Source organism: Molothrus ater, chromosome 6 (genome assembly GCF_012460135.2).
Source record: "Molothrus ater isolate BHLD 08-10-18 breed brown headed cowbird chromosome 6, BPBGC_Mater_1.1, whole genome shotgun sequence".
NCBI lineage: Eukaryota > Metazoa > Chordata > Aves > Passeriformes > Icteridae > Molothrus > Molothrus ater.
The window spans coordinates 28909597-28935005 of record NC_050483.2 but is presented as its reverse complement, the minus strand read 5'-3'; the positions used below and the strand labels follow the sequence as shown (position 1 = coordinate 28935005).

General features: G+C 44.3%; 1 protein-coding gene across 5 annotated transcripts in view; it reads left to right on the top strand.

The window, feature by feature from the left end:
* SUSD6 (sushi domain containing 6) overlaps positions 1 to 25409 on the top strand; it is a 93222-nt gene that overhangs the window by 9191 nt on the left and 58622 nt on the right. For 2 of the 5 annotated variants that reach the window (XM_054515116.1, XM_036384762.2), the window contains exons 1-2: positions 4568 to 4653; positions 11556 to 11648. The gene's annotated coding sequence lies outside the window, so the exon portion shown is untranslated. Of the gene's footprint in view, positions 1 to 1608; positions 1721 to 4567; positions 4654 to 4883; positions 5025 to 11555; positions 11649 to 25409 lie in introns of those variants that run through there. The other 3 variants (XM_036384761.2, XM_036384764.2, XM_036384763.2) reach the window with 3 other exon arrangements.

The window sequence follows — 25409 nt, the reverse complement described above, 5'->3', positions numbered from 1 at the left end:
CTGCTAAACACAAAAAAATGTGCATGGGTTCCAGTGTATGATACTGGAAGTGTAACTGAGGGCTAGCAGGCCAGGAGATGTGTGCAGAAGGAAGTGGGGAAAAAATGAAAGCAAAACAACAGAGGTATAATCTACAGGAGGCTAATGGGCTGTGAGGATTTTGACAGCACTTAAAAACTGATTTACTCCTGCACAAATCCCATTTCAAACAAGTTGCCAATAGGTCACAGAGGTGTTCCCAGCAAGAAGTAAAGGAGGAACAAGAGTGTGTGTGGCTGTCATGTATGCCCAACTGGGAGATGCTGTTTGCTAGAATGAGGCCTGGCATGCTGGCAGCTCCAAGAAACAAAAGGCATCTCTGGTGTGATGCCAGCTACCTGCTTTCCCACTGGAATCTGGATGTGGGGGGTTGATGGAAACAGAAAAATGTGACTAGCTCTCCTGCATCTTAGCACTAAGAGCTCTCTCTGAGAAAAAAGGGTTTGTGAGAGAGTTCTCTGAACCCAAAAAGTCTTTGATGACTGAGCTGGGAGCTCAAGGTGTCTGTAGCAGCCTATCCTTAGAATGAAGCTGTCTTAGTCTTTTGGTTTGCTGGCTGGGCATCAATGTGGAGGAGAGAACAAATGGCATGGAGCAGGTGCAGCACTCCCTCTTTGTCTGCTGGGCACACAGCGCTGGAGAGAAGGAGGTCACATAGCATGGTGACATTACCAAGGCTCCTGGCCAAGGATAGATTGTGTGACAGCCTGAAGTAACATTATCTCTTAGATTATGTTTTTTCTCCTCTGATAGTGCTTAGACTGTCGTGAGACCCTTTCTAGTGGAGCACTACCATCAGAAATCATATTTTATCAATGGCTTCTCTCAGAAGTGAATTTACCTTGAAATTGGAGCCATGTTAGGTATGTGGCACCTGAACAGGGTTCAATAATTTTTGAAGTTGTATTGGGTTTCCTTGGCCAAGCTTTGGTAGCAGTGGGGAGGGCCACAGGGGTGGCTGCTGTGAGAAGCTGCTAGAAGCTTCCTTCATGTTCAACAGAGCCAATCCCTGGTGGCTCCACAGATGGATGTGCCTCTGATCAAGGATAAACACCAGCTAGAAGTGGTGGTAATGCCTGTCCTTGAAGGCCTGCACCCCGAGGAAGAGTGACCCACACTGCAGCAGTTAGAGCAGGACTGTGGTCTGTGGGATGGACCCAGGTTGTGGCAGTTCACAGAGAGCTGTTGTTCGTGAGATGGACTCAGGCTGGAGAAGTTCATGGAGAACTGTATCCTGTGGGAGGGACCCACAGTGAAACAGGGGAAGGATTCCCCTCCCTGTGCAGTGTGAGAAGCCATGGCTGATGAACTGACCATAGCCCTCATTCCGTCGTCCTGTGCTGCTGGGGGAGGAAGTAGAGCTCAGGAAGGAGGAAGGGGTGGAGGGAAGGTGCTTCAAAGGTTTTATTTTAATTCTTATCATCCTACTCTATTTTTTTTTACTAATAAATTCAGTTAATATCTCTAATTCTGTCCTGTTTCTGTCCATGCTGGTATTTGATGAGTGATCTCTCCTGGTCCTTATTGCAACTCAGGAACCCTTTGTTATATTTTCTCTCTCCTGTCCAGCTGCAGAGGGGAGTGACAGAGCGGTTTGGTGGGTGCCTGGAATCCAGCCAGAGTCAACCTACTACAGAAGTCCATCATGGGAGGGAAGGAATGGGCAGATGTGTGCAGGAGGGTAAGAAGTAACATTTGTTTTCACAAGGTTGTGAAAGGCTTTTGGTAGTTTGAATGGCAGGATACAAATTTCAAGTTTGGGATTAAAAATATGTTTGTTTTATTTGATTAATCCAGTGGCAGATCTGGATCTGGAGGGCAGCCACTGTCCCTGTGGGGTCTATGAAGGCGTGCAGAACAGTATGCATTTGCATCACTATGAGAAATATTGTTGTAAAACATGTCCTCTCTGGGCCAGCTTCCACTGCTGCAGGTTTGCCAAAAGAACCAGGGCAAAATGTGATGTGGGCTGTCTCACTGCCCCCATGTATGGGCTGCCCTTTTCCCCAGCCCTGTGCTAGTAAGTCTGACCAAATCCCATCCGTGTCTCTGCCAGAATGGAGTGTATTGATGGACTAAGAATTATGTGACAGCAAAACTCTTCTGTGGAGTAAAAGCAACATCCATAACCACTGGATAAGAAATTAATTATTTAATCAGATGGGGCCACACAAACTAAGCATGCTTTGACCTTCTGGTGGAGTTTGGCAGCTTTTATGCTTTAAAATTTCTATTACTGAAAATGAAATGTTTCAATGAATTATTTATTTTGATCTCCATTCAAGCAACTGGAAAATGAACAATAGGAAAGTTGTGCCAAACTACCTGGGTTGAGACCATAAGCTTTGTGCCTTGGGGAGAGGTGCTCTGATGGTAGCAGCTCCCAACCTTCCTTTTTTTTGACACATGTAATAAGGAGAAAATGTCTCACCTCCTTCTTCAGAACCTGGAGCCTGAAAAGACTGGAACCAGTTGGTCACAGGCATTTGCCTGAAGAAGGCTGTAACTGTTCTTGGGGCAGTTGGTGGCATTTACCTCCTCTGAAGCACTGGCAGTTGGCTATTGCTGGTAACAGGATGTTGGATTAGACCAACTGGTGATCTAATGCAGTGTGGCAAATTCAATGTAAAAGGCATTAGTTAATGTCTGTGTGATACTTTGGACATTTAAGATGGTCTGTGAATGCTGATTTCTGTGATTCTATGATAAGCAAAAAAATAAGCACAGCCAAATTAGTGTATCTGAGGCCTCAAAGGAAGAATTTAGTGGTTTTATTATGGCTTGATACAGTTATGAAGAGATATATGTATGAATGAAAATTGCAGAAACAAAGTATAGCATAGAAATAAAAGGATCTCTAAACGTTAAAAAAGTTGAACTGGTTGAAGCCAAAAATGTGATGAATCATCCCCTAGTGAGAAGTCATTTTAGTGAGAATCTGCCAGGAATTGCACCTTTCTCTGTGCACTAATGCCATGAGCAGAGGGAGTACTGTGGCAGCCTCCTCACAGCTCTTTTATTTCAGAGGTACAAAGGTTTCTGAACTTTTCCTTCAGGCTCAGGACAGCTGCACTAATTGATCAAAGCACAGCAAAACACAGGCCAATATTTTCACTCCGTGCCTTCCACCTTTGCATCTGAGATGTGACAAAAAGAACAGCTGTGTGAATCAGCAGGTTTGCGTGCAGCTCTAGCTCCCACTCTTCCTTCTTGCCTTTAGGCATGTTTTCCAGATGATGATGTCGTTTTTTCCTGCTTTTTGGTGTTGAAGTGATTACAAGGGGAGTATTTATAAGGAATATTTTGTGATGTATCATATTTATTTCCTACATCTGATGAAATAATGGTAAATGATTGGTGAGCTATAACCTGTTATGGGCTTTTACTATGAATGATCACCGTACTATTGCAGAAAAATAGGTAAACTTCCCTTCACCTTTCCAGTAAAACTACACGTGGTTCCTTTCCCATATAAGAGGGAGAACAGCTCACTCTCCACAGCAAAATATGAATAATGTAGCAGATCCATAGAAAGTAGGTGTTAGTTCAAGCAATAGAAAGGAAAGCAAAGCAAGAAATCCTTCCTTGATTCCCTGAAGGCACTTTTGGAGTGCTGTCTTGGGAGCAGCCGTAAAAAGCAGATGAAGAGAGAGGAGGTGGCCAGGTGTAAGCATCTCCTTCGCCTGTATGCACAAAACTCCTGCGAGCACGAGTGTGACCTCCTGCACCAGCCCAGCCTTGGGCCTTGCAGCCAGCAGCGTGGCTGTGCTGGTGCCGCACAGCAGGACGGGCCCAGCCGGGCCCTGTGCTCCCTCGGGCTGTCCCCACGCAGCGGCGAAGGGTGTGCCAGCAGGGGACCTGGTGGCACTGAGCCTGCCGCAGGAGCATTGCCATGGCTTCTGTGCCGCTCTGGCGACTTGGCAGGAGCGTGCCCACGGCTGAGTCTCCGCAGGGCCCGAGCTCTGGGGTGGCTCCGCAGCCGCGACAAGGGACACGCTCACAGCGCGCTGCCCTCGCGGCCCGGCGAGCAGGGGCTGGCAGCGCAAGGAGACGGCCGGGGCTGTGCAACACCGCTCTTCCCTGCTGCTGCTGCGGAGCCGCGTCTGCTCCGGCACGGAGCGGCAGAAGGCCGGAGAGGGCTCCAGCTCTGCTCACAGCCGTTGTTCCCCGGTGCCGTGCCGACAGCGAGCGCCACGTGTCCGTGCAGCCGCACGCCGCCCCGCGGAGCGACGAAGAGCTCACATCAAGCCCGCCGGCTCCCAACAGCGGCCGTCGCTGGATGCGGCGGGGCGGGGCGGCGCTCCGCCCCACTCTGCCCCGTCCCGCTCCCCGGGCCGCGCTCCGCCCCCCGCGGGCCGCGCCGCAGCGCCCCCCTCCGGCCGCGTCTCCTCGCGCGGCTCCTTTAACGGCTGCCCCGCCCCGCCCCGCGCCGCCCCGCGCGCCGCCGGGCCCAGCTCGCGGGGCGGGGCGGGGCCTGGCGCGCGGCGGCGGCCGGGGCGTTGGGCGGGCGAGACGCCGGGGCGGCCGGGGCGCGCGGCCGCCGACCTGCAGCGCCAGCGGCACCGGCGCCCCAGCCCACCCGCCGAGCCCGCCCGCCGGGTGAGCGCCCGCCCGGTGAGCACCCGCCGCTGCCGCGGGGGGAGGGCGCGCAGCCGAGGGGCCGCCGGGGCGCGGGGCGGGGCGGCAGCGGGCCGGTTGCGGCGGGGCGCCGAGCCGGGCCCGCCGCCGGGGAGCGGGGAGCGTGTGCCGGGCGGGGGCCGGGAGCCGGAAGGTGTCGGCGGCGCTCCCCCGGTGGCCCGCGAGGGGAGCCCTGCCCGGGTGCGGCCCCGCACGGAGCTGGCGGTGCTCGGGGCTGCGGCGGGAGCCCTTCCCCGCCCGGCTGCCCGGCCGCCTCCCTTACATAATGTCACCTGCGGTACCTGCGGCTCCCTCGTGTCACAGCGGCGGGTGGTCGGTGGTGGCGGCAGAGCTGGGCTTTCTCTGAGGTCAGCGCTCTTAAAGTGTGTGTGTCTTCGGGCGTGAGGATTCGCTTGGTGCGGGATGAACCTCTAGGGTTTAAAACCCCTAAGTAACAGCGGATAAGCGTTCGCCGCGGTCTTCGCGTTTTCCTTTCGCAGAGCTTTTGGGTGCGTAGGGAAACACAGGGAAAGTGGTGTCTGAGATGAAGGTGGTAGTGGAGGCACTCCTGCGGACAATTCAACGTGAGAAACTTTGTGTTTGTTAGGTTTTCATCTTTGCTTTCTTCTTTGTGGTGCTTTAACACTGGCCAGAGGTCAGAGCTTCCGTAGCAGCTGCCTTTACACGTGTGCAGTGCTTAGGCTGAGCTTCTACTTGTGCGTGTAACAAATCTATGGTAAATCCCCCATGGAAGACCTGGAACTCAAAACTAGCCGTGCTAGGCTTCTCAGAACGGACAAGCAATAATTGTTCTAAGTATCCCGAAAATTGGGTAAAGGATGAAAAAATACCATAATAAATTGTTCTTATTTTTAATATACTGACGGAAATAGTAATACAGTTTCTCAGCTTTGTAGTGTTCTTTTAAACAGATTAATGCAAATACAGTAGTTTCAAGTGGGCGTATTCTCAAAGGGGTTACGTTATTGTGGGGAATAGACGTGATCTCAGTGTAGTTACAGTAACACAGATTTTGTTGAGTGAAAGGGAATGAGAGGAAGTAAATATATAAATTAAAAATATTCTGAAGTAGTTAAGAGCTAAACTGAGCCGATGGGCAGAGAGTATCTTGCACTTGTCTGTGTTTCCTAGTGGCTTTTTGTGCGTGTTCCCATAAAAGCTATTATGTAATGGTGCTTCTCTTGGCAGGAATCTACTGTCACCGTAATTCCTGAGGTTTCTGGAGCAATGCAGCCTGTTCAGAAGAGTCGTGGCCAGCACAATACAAGAAAAGTTCTTAAGAGGGGGTGTTTAACCTCTTTAATTTTTCATGCAGTAGGACTAGGCTCAAGACATCTGGATCTTTTCCAGAGTATCTTTGCTGTCCTCTGTTATTCAGCTTGTCTTTCTCTTCTCCTAGGCTGCGCTATAGCTGTTGGGCACCAGCTAGCTGCTTACATCTGCATCAGAGCCAGGAAAACATTGACTCTCTCCTTTAATAATATTTGTTATACTTCTCTTTCTAGTGATTTTTTTTTCTTTTCCCCTCTGAACAGATGCAAAAGTGATATAGTTAAAGCACTTAACTGTTGCTTAGACAAGAAAAAATCTTGAGATAATGGAGAAAGGGAACTCTCCTAGTTCTCATCTCTAGTTTGAACTTGTCTGTATACATCAAAGGGAGGCAAAATGCCTAAGCAGAAAAGGAATTTGCATATTAAATGCCAGTACTCTAAGGATTGGTGCTCTCTGTGGTGTCTGCAGTTTATCGTTGATTTCATTCACCTCTTCAGGTGTCTGCCATAAATCTCTGTAAGTCTCCCTCTTTTTCTTCTTTTCATGACATGCTTTTTTGGGGGGTATATTTTCATGAAGAGAGAATAATTCTTTCTAGTAGTGTAATCTGGTGGCCGATTGTGGCACTGGCAGCTTTACAGATCATAATTTTGTCTTTGTAACTTTCATGTTGTTTCTGGTAGTAATTCTCTAAGCAAAACTTTGAGAAAGAACTAGTTTTCTTTTTCTTGTTTGCAGTTTCATCTTCCCTCTTACATTGGCTTGTCCTGTTATTTAAATGAGTGTTTTATGGATCACTAGAAAAGACAGTACCATCTGAAAGTAGGAAAGTATGTTTCTTTAAGAGCCACTGGGTGAAGGATGTGCTTGAAAGATCTGCAACTTAATCTAACTAGATTTTAAAATTGAAGGTCACTGTAGAGCAGAGTAGCACATGATAAGGGAGCCATAACCTCCTCTTAGACAAGTTACTGTCAAAACCCAGGTGCCCCCCATATCCTATTTAAAGGCAGATTACTCTCTAAAGTATGGGTCTGGGAAAGTACTAGTCTCAAGACAGAAATTTCCCAACCACAAATGTAGCAGAGGCTTTGGCTCTGTCCCCTTCTCTCTCTGCTTGTCATGCAAATTGACCACCTGCAGATTTTGAGGAGGACCCAATGCCCTTGAGTCGTGCAGCGCTCTGTGTCTCTGCTGAAACAGTTTCCACACAGTTATCAGCAGTTTATATTTAGTGCAGTGTGTGAAGGTGGATTGAAATGGCTGCTTGAGCAGAGCTGCCTGGGCAGTCAGCAAGTAATGGTAACTGGAGTCACTAAGTGTGCGTCCTGCCTGCAGTGTAGTAGTTTTGGTGGAATTTATTCTGTTTGGGGTCAGGGTTGTTTTCTGCTGCTTTGCTCCTGCCTCGAGAATTGTTTCAACTCTCAGTGAGAGCAGCCTGCCATGGTCTTAACCTTAGCTGTGCAACATCCTAACCATAGATTTGGGTTTCTGTGACTGTTCCTGTTGCGTCACTTCTGCTTTTTATCGGTGTAGTTGCTCACACCACAGCCGCCTACTGCTGTACTGCCCAAATATGGCTCTCGCTTGTTCTGCTTTTGTGAGCAAACAGATGAAAGTTGCTGGCCTCTGTCAGTCCAGGAAGGCTGGATGCTGCACTCAGGGTCTGTGTCAGGCCACTGTTGCTGTATTTTTTTTCCTTTTTGAAAGTTGCATTTCTTTTTGCTTGCCTGAGCTACTTCCAGAGAAACCTATTATCTGTGAATAACTGCATGAAAGGACAGTAGCTTGGAAGCCTTGCTCCAAAGTTTCCTGAACTATGTCCTTTTGTGCACTCTGCTTGGCACAAGGACTCCTTGCAGCTCCTCTGCCCTCTGAGCCACTTGTTGGCTGCTGTAACCAGCTGATCCCAGCTGATCAGGCTTAGCTGGGAGAGGCATCTTTCACTGGCAGGGTTGGTCCCACAGCCTGTTTGCCTGAAAGACTGGGAAGGAGGGAGGAGGGGCAACAGGGATTGAATTCTGCTTTAGGAATATGTAAATATAAACACGAAGACATTTCCTAGAACAGGGAAAGGGAAAAATTAACCCATATATAGCAAAGGTATTGTGGTATTACTTAGAGTAGATTTCTTTTGCCAAAATACACTAGTCTGTAATTATGTCTAGTTGTCATGACAGGTGTCATGTCCTAGAAATGCCATCATACATGTTTAATCTCTTGTCATTAAGTTACTCTGGGTACAAGCAGAATTATTTCAGATGTAACAATTTAACCTACAGCACAGAGTAGTTGTAGTTGGGAGCAGGTAGATTACTTCAGTGAAGCACTCTCTGTCTTTTTAAGCCCATCTGTGTAATTCATCTGGTTTTGCTAGTCTGTAGTTGATGTAGACGGTATTTTCCCTGACTCTGCTAGAAGTCTTGTTTATGCAGCTGCAAAAATTGATTTTAACTTTAATCAGTAGAAATACTTCCTATAAATGTCAGGAAGTGAGCTTTTGGATGTACGAGAAAAGTTTTCATCTGCCATTCATATGTTGGCTGTTTTGTTATTGAGCAGTGGCAGCTACTGCTCTCTCACAGAAGCTTAATGCTCTCACATGGCTTACTACATGATGTAGTCTGCACAGTGTGTTTTCAGACCAAGCATAGTGATGCTAATAAGAGACCAGTGAAAGCCTGGCCTGTTGTTTGCTTGCTTATTTATTTATTTTAAATATTTGTGTGTAGTAATTCAAGGCAGTTTTTTAAGGAAGCTCACATTGAAGAGTTGCAGGACCAGGAGTTAGAGGTGTAAAACCCCTACTGCTTTCCCACTGTCTCAGTTGTCCCCCCAGTTTCTGTTTCCGTGTGTGTTGAACAGTGGGCAGGCTCCAAAAGTGGAGCTTTGTCTGCAGCACAAGGGATCTCTGTGTCTCATGTCACTCTGGTGATTCCCTGAGGGGAGCTGCTAGCGTGGCAACCAGCCCATCAGCTGTAAATTGGCTTCCTGGTATAAGTGAGTGTTGAGTGGAATGGGTTGGTCATCACTGCTGTGGTAACCTTGTAACAAGGCAAAGTACAGCTTTTGGAGCTGGTTGAGCAGAGTCAAGGGAAATTGGCCACTGGAATCACTTTCATGTGGTAAATAAAACACCACGTCATATTTGTGCTACAGAATAGAATGGCTTTAATTCTTACAGTGTTTAATTCTCACTTGCCATAGGAGTAACTTCCTGGTAGGCAGTTGAACTTTGCAGGGCTGAAATGTGCACCATTTTAACCTCATGCTCAGAAATGAACCAGCTTCAATACCGTGTCTCCATTCATGGCTCCCTTAGCTTACACTTCAAAAGTGCCAGGACCATTTAGAAAGCTTCAAAGCCATTTACATTTTTCCCCAACTAATTTTCCTCACAGTTTATAATATTGCTGTGCTTCACTGCAGTTCCTGTTTTTTCCTTGCATTGATTTAATGGGATTTTGTAATAAAACGAGTGGGAATTGCAAGAATTTCTGATCAAAACCAAATTTGCAGCCTGTTAGGGAATGAAGATAGAAAAGAAGTTATGTTGGTATATTAGATCTCTTTCTGCAGGACCTTTAGGGGTACGTAAGTTTTAAGAGGGAAACCCTGCTGATTAATTGGTCTTAAAAAAATTAGCAAGCAAACCAAAACCAAACAACACCCTTCCCAACCCCCCACTTGCTGTGAGTGAGCTTGAGAATGATGTTAAAGGCTGCTTGCTTTGAAAGGAGCTGTATGTGTAGTGTTAAACCTATAGGTTAGTGAAATGCTTGAGTATCTTCAACATATTTATGCTCTTTGGGTTTTCTCTGTAAATAACTTCTTAAAAGTCTTCAAGGACTTTTAATATACTAGAGCAGCCCCCACTAATACAGTTTTATGAGAGGATGTGTTAGAATCCCCTTTGGGTATTAGAGCCCATTTGTGCTGACCACTCTCAAAAGGCATTTTATTTGTGAGACCCAGTAAGGTGCTCTAATGTTAATCAAAACACCTCCCCCCACCCCTCCTTTAAAGGAAAGTGCGTACTGGGTATGTGTGGCTCTCTAATGAGCCAAAAGCCAGCTGATGTTCAGTGAAGACAACAATAAGTTATCATTCTCTGCTGTGTATGGATTCATTATATTTGAAAGCTAAGACAGAAACTGCCTCTAAAATACCCTGTATAGGTTATCCTTTGGTGCTGATATGCAGACTGAGGAGAATCTCTTCTGTGCCAAAACACCAGCCTGGGAGGGTGATTGACATATCTGCTTTTCAAGAGAAGTGTCAAAATTGCAGAGCATTGCTCAGAGGGTATGAAAGCTTCACTTCTCCATCTGCCGCCGCATATGCCACAGGCCAGCCAGTGGCCATATGTGCGATCATCCTGAAAGCTTTAAAGCCAGCTTCTCTCGGAGGGCCCCTCACTCCTTTTCAAAGTCCAAAAAGGGCATGCTGCTTGCTTCAGGAAAGGGAGGGTCCTATTTTCCCTAAGGAAAATCGAGTAGTATGTCTTTATAAGCTAAAGCACTATTGCAAAGAGCTGCGTGATCCTGAAATGCTGCAGACTCATTCTGTGATGTGCAACAAAAGCGTGCTGGAGACTCATTGCAAGCTTTGCCCTGGTATATGAGTAGACTACAAAACCATACAAACTTGCTAACAGAGATTAATTAAAAAGAATTTCATGGGTACGGGGAGCAAGGTTGTAAGATCAGGGTTTGTGTCTTTTCCTAAGCATATCAGAGATGTGAAGAGCAGTTTGCTAGGTTTACTTTTCATTTCATTAGCTGTGAGAACTTTCATCTCAGGTCTCTTTGTGGTTTCCTGTCTTGCAGGCCTTGCACAGTTCTGTGGCTTAAAAAGCTGACATTTAAATGTGACAATGAAATGTTTAGCAAAAAAGGAGATCTTTAAGCAGGCTAGACAAAAATTCCTTTCAGCTGCATAGCTTTTGCTCTCACTTGGATGACCAGTTTTCCCAGTTCTCAGTTTGTCGTTGTGCTTCCCAAAGTGGAGAAGGTTTGCCTTATTAATAGCCATATTTTTAAGTATTGGAATTTTTAGTAGTAGTGCTGAATAAGAAGAGTGTATACAGTGATGAGACAGCGAAATGTACTTGTGAATTTTGGCACTACAGAAATAAATTTCTGTTATGCTTATCTGGGAAGTATGCAGTATTTGCAATCACTGAAAGTGCATGTGTGTATCTGATGGCTCGACTTGATGTAGTTTTAGTACGTGTATTTTGGGTATCTTTTGGGAAGTTTCTGTCCTGCTGAAAAAAATCCCATCAAGCAAACTTGAGTGCTGCTGAAAAATGTTTTTGGTAATGTTCTGTTACACTTGAAACTGTTCTCTTCTTACCTTGAGATTTTTAAATGCAATGTGTGAGGATAGTTTGCATATTCTTTAGTTTTGAGTAACTTGTGCAGTACATCTCAGACTCAGATCTGAATTTTTTGAGTAATGTCTGTAACAGAAGCATAGCTGTGTGCCCGTGTCCTAAAAACATAATAGAACTACTTCTACCCCTCAAGCCTCCTGCTCTTTTGTGTGACAGAGTGCCATTCTTAGTACTTACAGGGCTAATACCTGCTTTTTTTGTGCAGTTCTAGGTGTGTGAATCAACCTATTGTCGCTGAATCATCAGTTTAATCTGGCTAATTTGACAACCATTGTATGCCAGCCTGTGTCAATACCAGGTAAGATGAAAGCTGATGCTGTTACTTTGTTTTTCCTGAGTTTTTGCTTTTAAAACCTGCATTTTGTACAAATGCCGTGACTCTTCTGTAAATTGAAGGCAGAATGTGTTGCCTTCCATGTTCTCATCCTGCAGTGAGACGGCCACTTGTGTTAGCATCTCTAGCTTTTGAAACAGGAAGTATTCTAAAATGTTCGTAGGTTCTGACTCCTTTGTAGTCATGCCTTAGCATTTTTCTTTACTCCACTGTTAACCTGGTTTTTGTGTAGTTTAGATACCACAAGCTGTGGTTGTTTTTTCCTTGTATTCTCCACTCTGGTACCACTCCCTGGTTTTGCTGAAGAAACTACTGAAGTCCTTCCTGCCTTCCAGAGTTAAGCATGCATGATAAGTCACCTGTGCTATATGACCTTTTCTCTTGAACAAAAAATAGGTTTTGTTTTGATTTGATTTTTTTCCCCCTACCTGCTCCCAAATGTTACCTTTGAAAACTTATCATAGAAGGATCATACTTGTGTATTGTATATTTGATGTTTTAGTTGTAAAAAGCTACCCAGATATGTCTTTCAGAGAATTAAATTATAAAGCTGTTATTTGGGCCTCATCCTTTTATCCCCCTTTAGAGAAGGGGTGTAGATTTCAGGGGGGTGAAGTGGGGAGGAAATCCCTTTAATGCTTTCAAGCAGGTTATTATCCAGCACTCTAAGGGAGTCCTAGTGCAGACAAACTAATGTGGGCCTTTGTTCTGATGCTAATCAAGATAGGGATAATTCTTCTGACTACGCCCTCTTCCCCTCAGAACCCTCTAGCACTGATAAGGTATTAAGCTCCTTTGCTACCTCTCTTTTTTCTGATGTCCTTGTTTTCTGTAACTGCTACCTTGAGTGTAAAGTTTCAAGTTTTAAGAAGGCCTCATTAGGAATGTTTACTTAAATATTAGGAGATTTTTTTGGATGCTCTTGGGTGGTACTTGTACACTTCATTTTAATATCTTTCTTGATGGCTATGTGTGTGTGTTTATTTTTTTACTCATTAAGTAAAAAATCCCAAGTCTTTGTTGATGCAAGACACATTGAATTGAATGCAGCGGCATCTTTTGCTACATGTTGGGGACATGTAACTCAAATTTAGAAGGTATTTTTCCTTCTGTCTCTTCTTGGCCAAAGCAAACAAGTGTTGTTTCTCAGATGCTTTTAAGGATTCCTTAAGAGACTAACTTCTGATCCCTCGTCCAAAGAGCTCTGTAAGTTTTCTAGAGTGAATGTGTGTGCAGCCTAGGTAATGTTTTGGTTTGTGCCAGTAATCTGCTTTCAGCCTAAACATAATCTGCACAGCATCAGAGAGAAGCTTGAAACCTAAGTATATAGTGCAATATGACTCTGCCTCTGATGTAACACAGAATATAGTGCCTGTTCACCACATCTTATTTGTGACAATGGGGAGGGGACAGTGGTGAAAATATGGTTATGTCTCATGTGAAATGCTTGCATCAGACAGAGCTGTTAAAAATGTCATGCAGATCAAGAAGGAGGAAGAAGTGTTTGGAGTTAGCCTCTTTAGCTTTTCCTTGGCAGTAAGAAGCTGATGAGAAGCTCATCCTTGTGCTGCTAAAAGCAGGTCTGCTAATATAGCAGTGCTGTTAGTGATAGTGGGCTCTCTGAGGATCAATGGTGGCAATCCTCCATGGATAATCTGTACTGGCTCTGGCTGGGCTGGCCTTCTGGTGAATTCGTGAGGGAGTTTGCCATCTTTCACTAGGGGCTGTTTCCTCCACAGGGTGGTTTGAGACCCTTTTTGGTATCAGTACAGGATAGAAGAGGGATGGAAGGATTTTGACAAGTTAAAGATCTTCCCTAGAAGACAGAGATTGCCTATGTGTGCACAGCTAGTGTGAGCATATTGGTGCAATGCTCTCATGTTTCATTTTGGTGGAGTGTTTTTCCTTAATGCAGAATTGGAGAAGTCCTGCAGCGATGATGTAAAAATCTGATTTCTTTGCAAACTGCCCAGTTTTTGCCTATGTAGACATAGAATATTAGGTAAGTTGAGCTAAAAAACATGTGTGAAAAGGTAGTGGGGCAGAGGGAGAAAGGCTCCCTCAGAAGATGCTCAACTGAGGTGACTGACTTGGAGTGCTTTCTGCCAGTGACTATGCACACAGATGCAGGGTGTGCATTTCAAAGTAATCCAGCCTGGCTCCTTGATGCTAACCTGCATGGAAACATTAGCTGTGGGAAGGGGTTTATCAGCACTTCTAAACAATGTTGTTTTTTAAGGTTGATTCTGCTGACAATATCCAGAAGAGACATCATGACCAGATATGGTAGATTTTATGTGGGTAAAATTATGGGCTGGATGTAACTGCCTTTGCTAGTGCTATTAACCCAACAACTGTTAAATCCCAGGAAATGCTCATTTTCAGAGTGATTGTTTTTACAACCTGAAAATAAAACCTGGAGAGATGTATGTGGTGTTGATTTTACCTTTTCTTTGCCCTTGATTCGCATTTTCAGGGATTTCCTGCAAATGAGTGCCCTGGACTTAGTTTTTCATATTCTATCACTTTTCAACATCCTGCTCATCTTTTGTGATTTGAAACAAAGTAAGTTGATCTGTTAGCTTGGTAGACATAGCTACCTGTGCCCAGTGTTTTCCACCCTCTCCAGCTGGGCATCTTACAGAGTGATGTGCTTGCTGCAGGCTTTCCAGGCATTGTTCCAGACAAGCCTTGCTGAATTTGAGATATGTGATAAGATTTATTTTTATTGTCTGATGTACTTGGTGTCAAGCAACTGTACTTGCTAAAGCAAGCTGGTATTTTGTAGTCCTCTTGCATTGTGCATTTAATTACTGCATAACTGACTCCTTCTGTGTCAAGCATACATTGATTTTGTGGTTTTTATGCCAACATTGATTTTGGGGGTTTTTATACCATTTGTTTAACAGTCTCGCAGTACATAGGGAAATTTTGCACCCTCTATCTACTTAAAGTAGTACTTGGAGCTGTTGAGAGATATTCAGCTTAGAAAACACAGTGCTGTGTCTTAACAAGGGCTTGTGTGTATCCTAAACTCTGAGGATACAGCCAGGCACTGTCAGGGTGCTCAGAGAAGTTAAAGGCAACACTTTCTTCCCTTTCAGCAGCACACACAGACTCTTCAATTTGTTTAATCCCCATAAGTGTTGAATTTTATAGGATGGATGCACTAACAGAGGGTTTTTTTTGTCTTCCATGCCACAAAGATCAATATTAAATGTAAAATCAGTAAGTTTTTTCTACAAATTTTTTTCCTCTAGGACTCACAATTACTTTAGTCTTTTTTGTTGTTGACTTCTTCTTGGCTATGGAGCCAAAAATGTCATATGTGATGATGGTAGAATTCCGTCTAAGTATAGAAGGCAGCCTGTTTTTTAAATTTAAAAAAAAAATATTTTGAATGTAGGTGAGGTTCAGGAGGACAGTGAGATATTTGAAGGAAGCTTTTTGAAGCTGGCTTAATACTTTAGTATACTGAGATTATCCCATGAGTTCAGGAGAGTTACTTCAGAGTAGCACCATGAAAGGTGATTGCTGTTGTACCCTCCTCACCTGATGTTGGAAACACTATTGCAGAGATCCTCTCCCCTTTTGGCCAAGGGAAGTACAACAAGAATGTTGCACCCAGAGTGTGTGGAATGCCTTGGGGAGTGAGACTGTGCCTGCTAGCCAGGAATTGGATACTGAAAAAGCTATTTGACTTGCACTGCCTATGAGAACAGAGACTGATAGCTCAGGAGGTGAGACCCTATTGGTGTGTAAAGAAAAACACCTGTGAGGTTAGCGAAGTTGATTAGTGTATACAGTATTAATGCAAGTTTTGTATAGTACCATGACTGTTGTATAGCTGCTGCCTGGCTTCTCTGCAAGCTTCCTGCCTTTCAAAGCACCTGCAGGAAATGGCACAGTAAATTAGATGAGCTTGTTTTGATCACTTGTGAATTTTTGCACACCTCTATGTGCAATTTTTGAGGGTAGATCAGTTTCCTCAGTATATATCTGTCTGTAATCAAGGGGTAATCTACAGTGTGCTAGGCAGTGCTTCCAAGTGAGACCACAAATCCCAGTCAAAGGCCAGTGACGTGCGATGGAGGAAGGTAAGGGAGAAAAAAAGGCACATAAAAATGTAACTAACTGAAACTGAAACAGTCTGTTTCTTTTATGTGACCTTGCTCTTAAGATGTTGGTGATATGACTACATTTGGGAAGACAAACCTTGCAGCAATCCACCAGTCTCTTGAGCTAGTTCTTGGAATGCAGTGATGTTCATTAGCTTCCTGTGAGGAAGAATTATCATTTGGCTGTAGGTTTTTGCCTTTAGGCTATGTTTGGCAAAATAAGTTTTAGGTTAATTTAATCCAGTTTGCTTTTTATTGGTACTAAAACTTAAGTCCCCTTCCTCTCCTTCGCCTTTCTATGATGAAGATTGCTGGAGTGAGCCTTGCACTTGAGTAACTTGTCTGTGTTCTGTAGGTAACTCTGTAGCAAAGGATGGTCTTATTTGATATCTTCTGGAAGAAGAGCTAAAATAGCTGAAGTACATAAGCAAAAGCTCATTGAGTAAAAATTATATGCTTCCACAATTAATGGCTCTTTCCAGTGCAGTAGGGTGTACCATGTGGCTGCTGCATGCCTGTGTGTGACTTCATTATGTTGTGGTTTTCCCAGTGTGTAAGGCTGTAAGGTTGCCAAGCTGGTGTAGGGTTGTGCCAGCCACATCAGGCACACGGGGAGGAGGTGACCTTGTAGGTGTGCAGGGCACGAGCAGCTGCAGGGAGGAAAAGCATTTAGGTGCTGCTGCTGATTTCCTTCTGCTCAGAGCAGTAGCTCTGAGCTAGACCTTACCTCCTTTTGCATCAAACAGGAGTGTCTCCTCACCAGACTTCACTGGGCAGGAAAGCTGAAATACTTGGTGTTCCAAAACCAAAAATCCCGTTGTTCTGGGGTTTCTTAATGCCTCATGAGCAGACTATGTAAAGGGACTTGGTCAACTGGAAATTGCTATCTTTGCAGAAGTTTCTCTATATTTGTTTAAGATTATGAAAAAGTTTGGAGGGTGAAATGTTACTTTACTTTTCAGATCATAGTGTGCTCATTGACAAAGGTGTGGTTATTTTGGTATCCCACAGAAAACATCTGGTCCTTCCAAATTTGAAGGCTTGGCTATGCTGCTACTTTTCTTCTCTGTGCTACATGAGGTGATGAGCAACCTAGCTGTCCTGTATCTAAAGTTCAGACCTTGGCAGAGCAGCTGGGTGGCATTGCTTATACCTGAAGCTTCTTTTAATTTGCAGGGGAAAAAATCCTTTAATTATTGGGTAGGTGACAAATACACAGATCAAAGTGAAAGTTTTGAGGCAAAGCTTGGCTTATAAGGTAGAAGTAATCATGGCTCTTGTAATGAAGTTTAATGTTGGCACTACAGAGCTGAGGACAAACTTGGGAAAAGACAATGTAGAAGTCTTTTGTCTGTCCTGTGGTGTATTGGCCTTGTCCCCTTGACCTCCTTATCCTTGGCAGAGGGCAGGTGCCACATGCAGAATAACTTCAGCCACTGTCATTTTCTGCAGTCCTGTGTGCTTCTGCTGAGGTGACACACACAACTGCTGGTCTGCTCTGACCTTTTCTTCTTATGCTTCCACATGCAAAGGGATCACTCTCCAGCTCTGGTTTCAGGTGATCCTAAATAGACAAACTATCCCAGGTTTCACAGAGGAAAACAATGGATTGTAGTTGTCACCGCAAAATCCGCCTTTTCTGGAAACTGTAGCAAGTCTGTTATGGTTTGACTGCTGTTAGCCACAAGCAGATTGAATGATACTAGACAAAAAAAAGCCTAGGAGTACTTGTTATGGAAGTCCATTTTAGATCTCTCCCTGTAGCCTTTGACTTGCTACAGCCTTTCTGATTTGCTAAAACTGTGGGACAACCTTTCTGATTGATTGCCCTGTGTCTGAAAATGCATTTAATTATGAGATGCTTTTATAGGCAGTAGTCTTCCTTCTCACATGGAATAAATGGAGACTAGACATCTCGGGACAAATTGGTTGTGAGTTACTTCTGGTGACAGAGAAAAACTTACATAACAATAAGATAAACTGTGCGCAGAAGCCTGAGTTGCAAAAGGCTTTAGGTTCAGAAGCCTGCATTCACCTTTCAGCTTCCCTAGGTTTCTACACCACGCGAGTGCACCGTTTCTGCTGCACTTTGGTGTGAAATGTATCCTTTTATCGTAGGATCATCAGTAAATGATGAAGGCAAAACATGTAAGAAAACAACACTTTGTTCTACAAATTCATCATCAAAAGCTGGCTTCCATAAGCTTAAAAGATAAAACTCCTCGTCCTAAGATGAGACTTCTAGATAACTCTCTCAGGAAGTACTCAGCTTAGCAGTAGGTAAAATTCTGATATGTCATCTCCTTTTGCCTCTGGCACTTTCTGGCTGTGGGGCTGTAAAGCGAGATACTTGCTGTCTGGGTCTCTTCTGTGCTGCATTGCTTTTTCCACCTACTGCTTGGGAGGAGGCTGAAGAAGCCTTTGCTGTGTCAGCAGTGGACTTGAGCCCCACACAAGAGCTGTACACCAGGTATCTGGGACACTGCCTTTGTGTCTTCCTGTAAACAAATGCTGGCTCTGCTGGAGACACTTATGGATTACTCTGCATATAAGAATGTTCATCTCTGGCTTCCTCCCGGAATTCCCTTTTGTAGGCAGAGAGCAAATACAAGGTGAGATGTATGGGTCAGGGCAATAATATACTTGGATTCACACCTGAGTGTTTTAAAGAGGTGGTGAGGGGAGGCTGGGACATGTGATGTGAATGGATCTGGGAAGTAATGCTGGCACTAGTTAATCTGGCCTGTCATTTTTCATTTTATTTACTCCTGGCACTTGATTGTCAGACTAGGCTTTTATACTGTCTTCTCTTTGTGGCTTAGACTGTTCAGCACTGCAACGAAGTCCTTCTAATCCTTTTTGCTATCTGTCTTTGGCAACAGAAACTCAATTGACAGACTGAATACTTGAATTCCAGGGAGCAAGTGTGGATTCAGGCTTGGGAAGAATGAAGAACCAGCAAATATGGCAAGATCTTGTTGGGAAGGCGGGACTCTTACAGAGGTGAATTAACTTGTGCATTCTATCTTGGCAGCTGTTGAGGGCCTTTGCTAGTGTCAGGGGTCTTAGCTGCTTCCACAGCTAAATGGTACCCACCAACAGGTGTTCAAATTGAAAAAGACCTTAGTGATCTGGTTTGGGTTTTTTGATGAGACAATGAGAATGCATTAAGATTGTCTCTCTTGCCTTGTACCTTTGCTGAATGGCAGATCCATGTGTGTGTAGCACTGCAGAAGTAGAAGCTTTCTCAGCTGGCGGGCAAGTGTTCTGCAAGATGTTAGAAACATTGCTGCCATGCTCCTGCTCTCACATTTTTTGAAGAAAGACCTGTTTCTGGATGCTCTGATTGGAACCAACTGTGTTGGTTGCAATTCTGAGCAGTTCTTTCAGGAACTGAAGATTGCTTCACCATAGTGGTTGAGATGTACTGTGCTAACCATGCTTACTGCTGCCAAATGCTGCAGAGCTCCAGAGTGCTAACTGTAATCTGCTGGTGACAAAACTGGTCTTTCAGTGTTGCAGCTCTGACTTGGCTGTGGATAAACCAGACTTATGTTAGGACTAAGCAAAACTCCTACATAAACATTCTCATCCTCCTCTTTCTGGCATCTTGACATAGAAAGTGCCCTGAGTTTGACAGTCTGGGCCAGAATACTGACAGTACCAGTTCCTTGGAAGGCTGTATCTGGACTGGGAATCCTGTGTCTGTAACAGGGAAAGGGGAACAGGCATCTTTCCTCTTAACTTGGAAGGAATAACCTATTACTTTTGCTTTTAAATATGAATGAACTCATTCTCCTTACCTCAGATATTGGCCATATGGTATTCCTGGTAAAAGCAGCAGATGTTCTTCTGCTGTGTTTTGCTTTGGTACACAATTTCTCTTTGTTTTCTTTCTGTCCTGTCTGCAATGGGCTGTGATATTGCTCATCTTGAGTGTATCAGGCTATTGCCCTGATATTCTTAATGTTCATTTAGAGATAAGACAGGAGGTGCATGAAATGTTGCTTGGGTAGTGGATCTGATGTCTGTGTGTGTGTAGGTGGTAAAAACCATGGTTCTCTATGCTCAGCTCAATAGCTTCTCCTTCTGTTTTACTGTTACTTATGACCTTTGCCCTTTGGTCTTTAACATAAGAATGTATTCCAGCCCACCATGGCGTTTGGCAGTCGGGATGCAGGAGTGTGATAAATGCACCCATAAAGTGTTGTTCTCTGTGGTGTCTTCTGTTTGCATGGGGTATGCAGTACTTGACACAGCACTCACTTGTGACCAGTGTGTTGATACTTTATCTCTTGCTTTAGTTCGGAAGGCCTGTGGCAGTGACATGGGGCAATTCCCCTTTGGGTCTCTAGTGGATAGATTCTGTCTTTCTGATGAAAGAAACAGAAGTGGGGAGGTGCTTACCTCAGGGCCCAAGGGGTTTGCCTCACATCATGCACTGAAGAAATGTGTAGTAAGGAACTGCCCTTCCTGTCTGTGTTCAGAAACCACTAGTCTTTCCTGGAAGACTTGTGTTTGGGTGCTCTTGGGCCTGTTGTTTTCTGTTTGGTGCTGTAAGTTACCTGTGATGGTTTGTGCACTCTGCTTAGCATGTGAGGGCTTGTAGTTCTCACATTCAGTGAGACGAGGTGGTCTTGTAGGAAGCTTCAACTGCAAAATACTGTCACGTGCAGGTACTTCCAAATTTAGTGTGGCCCCTTAGCAGAGCCAGTCAACAGACTGAACTCTTTTAAGTATCTGCTTGTGAAGGAGACTGACACTGAGAGTGCTTTGTCTAAGGGGAAAAGAGTCTGATGATGGTGGATTAATGGCAGAATTGTTCAGTTATGATATGGCTCTAAAATTTTAATACTATTCTTACTAGAAGACAAAACCACGAGAATGTAACCTCCTGATAAGTGTGTTTGGGAGCAGACTCGTGTTCCCTAAGAATCCCACTGGGCCCAGTTACAAGGATGCAACAAAGCAGTGTTTTCATCTTTGTCCATAATCAAAAGAGGAACAGCTGCTCTGGGGGATAAAATGCAAGGAAAGGCTAGATAAATTTTGAGACATTGAGAAGAGACAGATTTTCTTTGTAATAATCTCATTTGTGTTTACAGAGTTACTACAGTCCTTGAGGTGCTGCCACAATGTACACAGTTTAAGCAAAAACAACTACAACAAAAAGGTTGTTTAAACTCTGGTGGACAAGATCAGTGTTCAAAATGGCTGGAGGTGTTTTGTAGCAAATGTGTGTGTTTCTTTGTCCCACTGCTCTCAGTAATTTACCCTGCACTGCCATTGTAGCACATGCCCATGTTCGATGCTGCAGGAATGCTTTGGCCTAATATCAAGCTCTGAAAGATATGTTCAGTATCAGCTCATGATCTCAGCCAAGGAGGGGGTGTATACTTTAGGCTTGTGTAGGTTCTGTCTCTTAAGGAGGCATGGCTAAACTGGGAACAGGTAGAAAAAGATTACAAAATTAAACCCTTACACCCCATTCCCCTCTCTCCTCCACCCCTGCCCACCGACAGCTCTCCCTACCACAAAACCTGCACACTTTCTGAAAGCTCATCTGGCATGGGAGAGTTTGCTCTTTTTCCTGGAGCAGGAGATTGCTTTGTTCCCTTTTGTGGTTGTTTAGGGAGGCCTTTTGCAGGTATGTCCAGGGTGGTGCTAGTCCCTTGCCTGAAGGAGCACAGCCTGCACTGTCCATGTGCAGTTCCCCTGTGTGCTGAGCTCTGCACTAGTGGGGCCCTGCTCAGCCCTGCCCAGGGCTGCTGTGCCCGCACAAGCCTCCCTGCATCCCTGCTGCTGCTGCAGAGCGCAGCACCTCTGTGAAATGCACAAAGTAACTGCCCTCAAAACCTTGCAAACCCATTCCTGTCTGCCCAAGGGCGATTTTTTTCCAATCATGGGAAGTCCTGGAGACATTGTTGATGAGTTCAACTGAGGAAATCACACCGGGAACTGTGGGAGAGGGAAGGCTCCTTCTTGTGTGCCAAGCATGAGCTAGAATGTGTGCAGAGGGTAAGGAGGTGTGGTAAATATTTTAGGAAGGAATGAAAGAAATGAAACAGAGGTGAGGCAGTGTTAAGACTTGAAAATGAAGGAAAAGAGCTGGAAACTGGAGAGGGTAGCCATTGGCAAAGAAAGTCTTAGTTTTTAGTCCTTTCATAAATGTAATTTTATAAATCAATAAATATCAAGCTCGTGTCAGTAACTGTAGCTACAAAAATATAAAGGGGTTTAAATATTTACAGACAAGAATTTGAGGGAAAAGATGTTTTCATGAAGTTTTGCTCTTTGATTCTTGCTACTGAGTCAAATTATTGGCATATTTGGGACAGAAATAGCTCACGTATCTGAGTGACCTTTTAATTTCCTTTTCAATGTTCTGAACTGTAGTGAGTAATAAACTGTAGTGAACAAAGAAAGCATTAAGAACGGGCGTGGTGTAGATTTTATTGCATGCTTGCTGTAGAGTTCTGTATTTCTTTGGGTGTGATATAGCAAGAACCTGCTGTGAGAGTTAAGATCTCTGGGACCAGTGATCGCACAGATTAAAGAGGTATTTTTTCTCCACGTGATGGTAGCTTAGATATCCGTTTAGCAGTGGTCTTGTTTTCTTTTTTTATTCAGTGTTTATACAGCACCTAGCACAGCATGGCCTGATTTGTAGGCTCCGATTTCTGCTTGTCTTTGACCTGCAAGTGTTAATGAGGCAAGAAGTGCTTGTGTAGGGCTTTTTTTGCCTAGTCACATACCTGTCTGAAAGCAAAAGTTTATCCTTTGGCATGTGCCCCAGGCTTCCTGTCTGCAGCTCTTCCTTTGCAGGGTCTTCTGCAGCGAGTCACAACAGCTAGCTGTTTTGTAGGAAAAAGGATGTTAAAAAGCATGCTAAGGGGAAGGGATGGGAAATGATGTTTCAGCCAAGAGGCTTTCATTGTATGAGGGGGAGGAGCATATGCAGCAGAGGGGGAAGCAGTATGAGATCAGTGGGCTTTTTATTGCACAGCATGAAAAGATCCCACAACTAAAATCTGATCTAACCTTTGCTTCCTCTGTGTCTTACAAGAAATGTTTTCCATGTAAGGCAAGAAGAGCCTGCTGTAAGGAAGCATGTGGCTGTCATGTATTTCAGAAAATGTGTCTCAGCATTCAGCTGTAGAAAAACAGACCAAAGAAACCTGTGGTAGCTGCAGCCTTTGTTGCCCACGTTTATGCTATTTAAAGACTAGCCTTCTCCAGCTTGATTCTGGTGAAATAGCAGGCTTGCCTAAAGTCTACTCACTACTTGCAGGTGAGGGGATTTAGCTAGGCATTGCTGGGGATAGGCCTGACATTTCTCAAGTCAACATAATTGGATTATTCAGCTGATGGTAAGCCAACACCTTTCCAGAAGGTTTCTAGAGCTCTGGTTTGAGTCTTGGTAAACACCTATACAAGGCCACCTACACTTCAGGTGTGGTTTTAAAAAGAAGTGTTGATTATGTTAATCACCTCTCTGAAGTTCTTTAAGACTTTCATTCCTGATACCCTTCCCCCCCTCATACTTTTTCTTGACTTACAGTAGTGGAGGGGAAAAATCTGTCTCAGAAATGGGGATTTAATAATTTTCTTGGCTGAAGAAGCCAAGGATTCCTTTTTGCATCTTGAAATGAAGGTGTTTGCAGGCCTTGGGTTAATATCTAAAAAATCGTTTCAACTCTGAACTTCAGCTAATGTCAGGAACCAGACCTTCCCAGGATTGATGACATTAAGGCAGTAATGTGCATGTCCCCTTTTTCAATCTCCTCCTCAGCTTTTTTTTTTAGTCTTCTGCAAAGTCAGAGTCTCACTATAGATTGTACATCCTTCTTTTGTTGCAATCTCTTTCACGTTACTATCATTGGTCTTAACTCAGACCCTCTGCATTTTGGGTGAACACTTGTAGAAGGGAGCTGGGATCCCTCTGCGTGCTCTCATCTCTTGACTGATTTGCAGGTGAGCTCTGTAGCCCGTTCTGAGGAATGTGTAGTGGGTGTTGAGCATTGCTGTGCTCTGAGATGACATGCCTCTCACAAGGCCAGTTCTTTCTTTTCTCCATTTCTTCATTCCCATCAGATCAGAAGTCCTTCCTGCAGTTAGGAAGTCAAGATTATTTCCCCAGGAAAAAAAGCGAGCAAAAATGTTGAGTCAGGCATCTTGGAACTATTGATGTTGCAGACTGTCACCTGTTCTGCATTTCTCCTTGCTGGTGGAAGTGCTTTCAGTGTTTGCAAGGAATAGCGTTCCCTTGATGATGGTTGTGTTGAGGTTGTACCTGTAATTCTACAAGGCCTCACTCCTGAGGGCCTTTGCCTTTGGGGAAGAGTAATCTTTTATGTCATGACTTCTGAGAGTGAAACTTGCTGCTGGTCTAGTGACAAAATGCAATAGTTTCCTTGGTCAGAAATAAAAATTTATTAGTAGGACTGCTTCCTCAAAGAGCTTAAACTCCTGCCCAATTTCACTTATTTTGTAGCAAATGTTGCCTAAATATAATTAGCTTTTTCAGATTTGATTTGTCTGCAAGGAGCTTGTAAAGACTGTTGATGCCTTTGATGTAAATAAAGCATGGCTGTTCTTGGCAGAGATGATGAAGCTTAACCTTGGTCCCTCAGAAGTACGTTGTTGAGTTCTGTCCTTACCACCATGTGTTCCTACCTTTCAAAAGGGCTCACAGTAGCATTTCTCCAGGATTTCTTTTAATTTTCAAGATGTTGTGAAGCAGCCTCTACAGTGAGTTCCAGCAGCTATACTCAAGGGCCTCTGAGGAGCAGGACTTGGAGGTGGAGGCTGTGGCAGTGTTGCTAGAGAAAGGGTATGTGAGTGTTAGAGAAAAGGCTTCTGATAGTTATTGTGCTCTGTAGTATGCTGTAAGAAGGGTGGATTCCCCAAAATGAGCCTTGGAGTGTCCTGTGGAGCCTTAGTGGAGCTACTTATTTTCCACAATGCAGGCTTGTCTTTGTCCTCCCCCCACTTCCCTCTGCATGTGAAAGGATGATTCTGCTTCATGAGGGGAGCAGACCCTGATGTGCAAGAGACAAATGGAGATCCTTTGTTATCCAGAGCCAACTGTTCCTTACAGCTGTTAAATGCAATGTTTGGCTCACCTAGAAAAGCAGCTCTAGGTGAGTTAGAATGTGTATAAAATATGCAGAGACTAGTCTTTTCACAAAATGAAGCTTGCAAGTGGCTTTTTAAAAGATGTCAATGGACATCCAGATAGTTGCAAGTGACAGACCACCAGCTCCTATGGATATAGCTGCTGTGACATTAGTGCAATACAGTCTCTCTCTGAACCTTATAGGTGGAGCTACAGGTGACATTTGATGTTTTGTTGTCTTTTTTTAACAGTTGTTACTCTGCATATACTGAAGAGAAGTGAGATTATTAAAATAAAACCACCAACCCTCCCCCCTGTTCCTGGTCAGTTCCTGTGCAGGAACTCTGCATAATGTATTTTTTTCTTATGGATAAGAACAAGAAGCTCAGTTAACCTGTGCATTGGAGACTATTGCTAGTCTGATGTTGATGTTTAGACCTTTCTGCAAGACTCAGGACTTTTTATTGGTAAAGTGTGCTTCAATTTAAA